Source organism: Orycteropus afer, unplaced genomic scaffold (assembly GCF_000298275.1).
Source record: "Orycteropus afer afer isolate SDZICR_OR568_19922 unplaced genomic scaffold, OryAfe1.0 scaffold01278, whole genome shotgun sequence".
NCBI classification, from domain to species: Eukaryota; Metazoa; Chordata; class Mammalia; order Tubulidentata; family Orycteropodidae; genus Orycteropus; species Orycteropus afer.
In genome coordinates this window covers 95,233-101,322 of record NW_006922865.1, presented here as the reverse complement: position 1 = coordinate 101,322, position 6,090 = coordinate 95,233, and the positions used below count along the sequence as shown (strand labels likewise).

The following is a 6,090-nucleotide window of genomic DNA, read 5'->3' as shown; positions in this document are numbered from 1 at the left end:
GAACCAATGGTAATGAAGGAAGAAGTCAAAGCTGCAATGAAAGAACTGGCGAAGAACAAGGCTCCGGGAATTGATGGCATACCAATTGAGATATGCCATATATTAGGGCCCTTAAATTTGCCCCTAAATTTTCCTTGAGGAACTGTATAGTTTTAGGTTTCATTTAAGTCTTTGATCCATCTGGAGTTTGTTTTTGTGTATGGTGTGAGGTACACATCTTGTTTCATTTTTTGCAAATGGATCTCCAGGTTTGCCAGCACCATTTATTAAACAAACATTCTCTTCCCCATTTAATGGATTTTGGGCCTTTGTCAAAGATCAGATGACTATAGGTTGATGGATCTCTTTCTGGGTTTGGATCACCTTTCTTTGAAATGGGTACAAAGATGGATCTCTTCCAGTCAGTTGGTCACGTAGCTGTCTTCCAAATTTCTTGGCATAGATGAGTAAGTGTCTCCAGCATGGCATCCATTTGCTGAAACAACTCTTTTTCTCCAATTCCTTCAGTTTAGCTTCATTGTCTTCCTTCAATGCCATTGGTTCTTGGTCATATGCTACCTCCTGAAATCAACAAACATCGACCAATTTTTCTTTTTCTTTTTTTTTTGGTACAATGACTCTGTATTCCTTCCATCTTCTTTTGATGTTTTCTATGTTTACAGAAGAAGTTACAAAAATTTAAAATAAAAAAATCAGAAACTTAAAGAAAAGGTTGTTTTTCCCTAACAACCTGGGCCTCATTACCCTGCACCCTCAGAATGAGACATAAGAGGACTAACAAGGAAGTTCAAAGCAATCACGCTGAACAGATGAACAAATGAAGGTCACTACAGTCTGATGAGAGGATATCATTATTGAATCCCCTGTGTCCAGCTTATAAAGTGTGAGCATAACTTGTGTTCAATAGTTTAAGTAAAAGAATAATAAAATAAAAGCTGTGGTTAACCTTTAGTCTAGAAAATAAAATTTAATTGTAATCATTTTACCTTTAGTCTAAAAAATAAAAATTTTTAGACTAAAGGTAAAATGCTCTGGTAGCATAGTGGCTAAGGCACTTGACTGCTAACCAGAAAGCTTGTGGTTCAAACCCACCAGCCACTCTTCAGAAAGAAGATGGGGCAATCTACTTCCATATTGACACTGCCTCGGAAACCCAAAGAGGTGTCGCTATGAGTCAGGTCCGACTCGATGACACATAACAACAATAACAAAGGTAAAATGATTAAATTAAATAATTAAATAAATAATTCCTCTACCTACACAGACAAAACAAACTTTTGGTATCAGTATCTGAAGGCTATGGACATATTTGATAACTAGGTAGGTGGGTAAGAAGAGGAGAAGGTCACCATTGAGAGGTAGGGTCCTTCACACAAACAATCTTGGGGCACAGGTGAGGATTCTAAAGGATTAAATGCTTTTGACATCAAAGAAATAAACCCTTCCCCAGTAAAGGAGTTATGATGTCATCTGGATATAGCGAATGGCCCTCAGAAATGGAGTCCTAGAGAGTTACATCTAAGGGCACTGTCATTCTCGAAGAGAGGGTGTGACACTATGTGATAACTGCCTTGTGAGTGAGACAGTTCTGAAGAATGGCTAAAAATAGAATTACCTTGGAATTAGAAACTCCATGATCATAAGCTTCTGAAAAAAGCTAGGACTTCTGCTTAGGTATGGGCAGAGTCAGAGGAGAAGTCTACACCTCAGTAAGAAACAGTGGAAAGAAAGGCTATGGATAATCTAATCTTAACCTTGTAGTTGTGCAAAAGTTCAACCACATGGACCATATGAATGTTTTCTGGAAGAAAGAGAAAAATCTGAGAGGATTATTCACAAATAATCTTTTGCTTCTGCTGTGAAGAAAAGCTAGTCCTTGTTTCCAATGAGCTAATTTGCCACAGATTGTCTGGTAAATCTTTGTTGTTGTTGTTATGTGCTGTCTAGTTGTACCTGACTCATAGCAACACCTCCTTGGGTTTCTGAGGTGGTATCACTATAGAAGTAGATTGCCCAACCTTCCTTCTGAGGAGTGGCTGGTGGGTTTGAACTGTCATCTGGTTAGCAGTCAACTGCCTTAAGCACTAAGCTATGAGAGCTAATGTAATACAAAAAGCTATCGGACTAAAAGGAGCTCTGGTAGTATAGTGCCTAAGGCACTTGACTGCTAACCAGAAGGCTGGTGGCCCAAATCCACCAGCCACTCCTCGGAAGGAAAATGGGGCAATCTACTTCCATAGTGATACTGCCTCGGAAACCCAAGGAGGGGTTGTTATGAGTTGGGTTTGACTGGACGGCACATAACAACAACATCGGACTAAAGGATCTTAGCTTCATAGAAAAAGTAAGGAGGTAACAATGGATGCCTGAATTAGAGCTGAACATTTGTTCCTGGCACAATGAATAGTATATACATATATATTAATAAATGTCATTATTTGTTTACATAGTTACATACACTTCTGACTTTAGGATAAAGATGTTTGCATTTCATTGGTAAATGCCCATTTGAATAATACATCGAAGTTTACTGGGGAAATTAAACTTCTATTGCAAAAATGAAGTGTTTCAATTGATGACATCTTCTGAGGCCATATGTAAATAAAACCAAAAAAATGGAAGTAAAATTTAGAGGAATGTTCAGAAAATGAAAGTATTCTCTTCACTATTTAAATGCCACGATAGAAAGACTGTCTTCAGAGAACCCAGGCTCCAAGGTTTAACCTGACAACCAGCTCAGTCAGGCCAGCAGCATCCTCAGTTCTCCCAATGGCCCTGCTGCCATCTCTACTGACTGTCCTGCTGGTGTTCAGCTATGGCCCTGCTCCATCTCTGGGCTGTGATCTGCCTCAGAACCATGTCTTGGCTAGTAAGAAGACCTTTGTGCTTTTGGGTCAAATGAGGAGACTCTCCCCTTCTTTCTGTCTGGAGGACTGAAAGGACTTCCGATTCCCCCAGGAGGTGGTGGATGGCAGCCAGCAGAACAAGGCCCAGGCCATCTCTGTCCTCCAGGAGATGCTCCAGCAGATCTCCAACCTCTTCCATACAGAGGGTGCCTGTGCTGCTTGGAACATGACCCTCCTGAACCAACTCCACATTGGACTCCATCGACAGACAGAAAACCTGGAGACCTGCTTGGTGCAGGCCATGGGAGAGGAAGAATCTGTCCTGGCAATTGGGGTTTCTACACTGGCTGTGAAGAGGTACTTCCATGGAATCCGTCTCTATCTGAAAGAGAAGAAATACAGTGACTGTGCCTGGGAAATTGTCAGAGGGGAAATCAGGAGAACTTTATCTTCATCAACAAAGTTGGAATAATAAGAAGAAAGAATTGAGATCTGGGTTCATCTTGACTTGACATGACCCTCAATGACTCACAAGCCATAACACACTTGATTGCATTTTTATGGACATTTCAAAAGACTCTTGTTTCTGTTTAGTCACTGAATTTCTTTTATTGACTTCAGGAGCTACTTTTTCAGTAATAATAAGAAAGTGTACATTAAAAATAGCTGTAGGGACATCAATGCCTAGGAGATGATTACTCTGCTTTCTTATTTATTTCTTATTTATTCATATATTTATTCATGCTTATTGATTCCTTCTCTTATATTGATAATATTTAAATATTTCATTTAATGAATTGTAAATTTTTCATATTGTATTGTTATTTTTTTACAAAGCCTGTTCCCCTTTCCATTTTATTAAATTTATGTTTTATTTATTAAATTCTTACCAAAGAATACTTCCTGAATTTCATTATTCTTAAAAACAAAAGCCATGCTTTGTCTGTTAAACAAATTGAAAGTTGGATGATAAAATTTATTTACATACTCATTCATTCACATCTTATGCATAAATTGAGTATTTAACTGGCAATTTATACAATTGTTACAATTGTAACAATTTTCACAATTGTTAAGAAAATACATCTGTTGATAGGCTTTATTTAAACATAAATAACAGAGGTGTTGGCTGTGAATTAAATTTCAATGAATCAATGACATGTATTAAATGCTTTTAAACAGAAATGCACATAAAACAAGTTTGTATACTGATTGTTGTTGTTATTTGCCGTAGAGTCGACCCCGACTCATAGCGACCCCTCCTTGTGTTTCCAAGGCAGTATCACTACAGAAGTAGGATTGCCCAACCTTCCTTCCGAGGAGTGGCTGGTGGGTTTGAACGCCAGCCTTCTGGTTAGCAGTCAAGTGCCTTAGGCACTATGCTACCAGAGCTCCTTGTATACTGATTAGTTGATCAAAATGTTGTGACTAGATGTTCAGAGTAACTGACTCCATATTTCCCCTAGGAATAATGGTCCAGTATCATCCACTTCAGCATTGATGGTGACTTTATGGAACATCACCACTGCAAATAACAAGAATCAACTCTATGTATGTGGTTTGTGCATGTATAATATGCTCAACAGCTGTTATTGGAACGTAGGTATGTCAAGCATAGGGGATTCAGTGGCCATAAGAAGTACTGGAATCCGCTGAGGTGGATCACAATGTAGGGGACTTGAGTTCATCTTCTTTCTCCCTCTACCCACCTGTCATGAACCCTTTGTGATTATCCTATAAATGCTATGATGTTGGCTTGGACCTCAGGTGAAGTGGACATTCTCTGTTGTGAGCCACCTTAGGCAACAATGTGCTTTAGATGATCAATTACTTTGCTTCATTTAATCTGTGATTTAGTGATCCCTGGGACTTTGGTTTCACTCTATATTTGCGTACAGTAGGAATTATCTTTCTCTCATATTATTGTATTCAATGGTATCCAGATTTATCAATTGTTATAACAAACATTGACATCAATCAGATAAGAAAACCCAAAGTCATCTCACAAAACAGATTTAACGTTGATTTTCATTGTATTAGTCTCACTTTTTTAATCCAATTATTAGAATGGAGACATATCAAGAATAAGATCTCTCAGTAGATATTTGAACAACATGAATCTATGACAATAGGTGGGGTAGATAAGAAGAGTGATTGTGAGGGTTTATATCTAAAACCTACAGATATATCGTTAGGTGTAGCCAGGGGTTCCAGGGTAGATCAGACCCATGGACTGATGTATGATAGTTCTGGCCAACTAAGGAGAATAGGCCCTCAACATTTGTTTACCAGCTATCTCCCCATATCAGTATCTTTAGGCCAAGCATCTCTGTTGTATCAGGTTGGAAATAGAGAGCAATGCTGAGTTGTGAAAGACTTGAATCAGACACTGCCCTAACTGACCTCAGGAAGCAGAATCCTATAGACTCAAGCATAGATATACTGAAAGATATACCTAAAGATATGAGGGTCTATGCACCTTTTCAGTAAAACATGCACAGATATTTTTTTCATTTGGTTTTGCCACAGAGGAATCAGTAGTATATTGATCTTTAAAAGTAAATAACATGGAAACAATAGATATTTCAATTAAGTCTACATATAATATCACAGGCTGAGCGTGGAGCTGTTTTCGCTTGGGGGTGGCCCTGTTTTAAGGCCAGGACCCGAGGTAAGTGGGCACATAGCAATTAGGAACAACTAAGGGAGACAGACTTATCTGTCAGTTTGTTGTCCTGTGGTGGCTTATTTGTTGCTGTGAGGCTGGAGGCTATGCCACTGGTGTTGCAAAATGCCAGCAGGGTAACCCATAGTGGACAGGTTTCAGAGGAGCTTCTGGGCTAAGACAGACACAGAAGAAGGGAGAGGCCATCTACTCAAACAATTGGCCAATGAAAATGTTATGAATAGCAGTGAAACACTCTCTGGTATATTACTGGAAAACTTTAGGAATATCCCTGATATATATAGTACAACAAGATGAATCCAATATAGCCCAATATAGTGTCAAAAGATGAATCCATCAGGTCGGAAGGCAGTCAAAAATGAAATGGAACATACAAAGATCAATATCCTAGGCATTGCCGAGCAGAAATGGACTGGTTTTGGCCATTTGGTATCAGAAAACCATATAATCTACTATGCCAAGAATGACAAATTGAAGAGGAATGGTGAAACAGTCACAAAGACTGTTTCAAGATCTGGCCTGAAGTACAATACTGTCAGTGATAGGATAATATCCATA

The 6,090-nt window shown here is 38.8% G+C and overlaps 1 pseudogene; it reads left to right on the top strand.

Annotated features, from left to right (window-relative positions):
• The first annotated feature begins 2,815 nt into the window (after positions 1–2,815).
• On the top strand, positions 2,816–3,318 carry LOC103213095 (annotated as a pseudogene).
• The last annotated feature ends 2,772 nt before the right edge of the window (positions 3,319–6,090 follow it).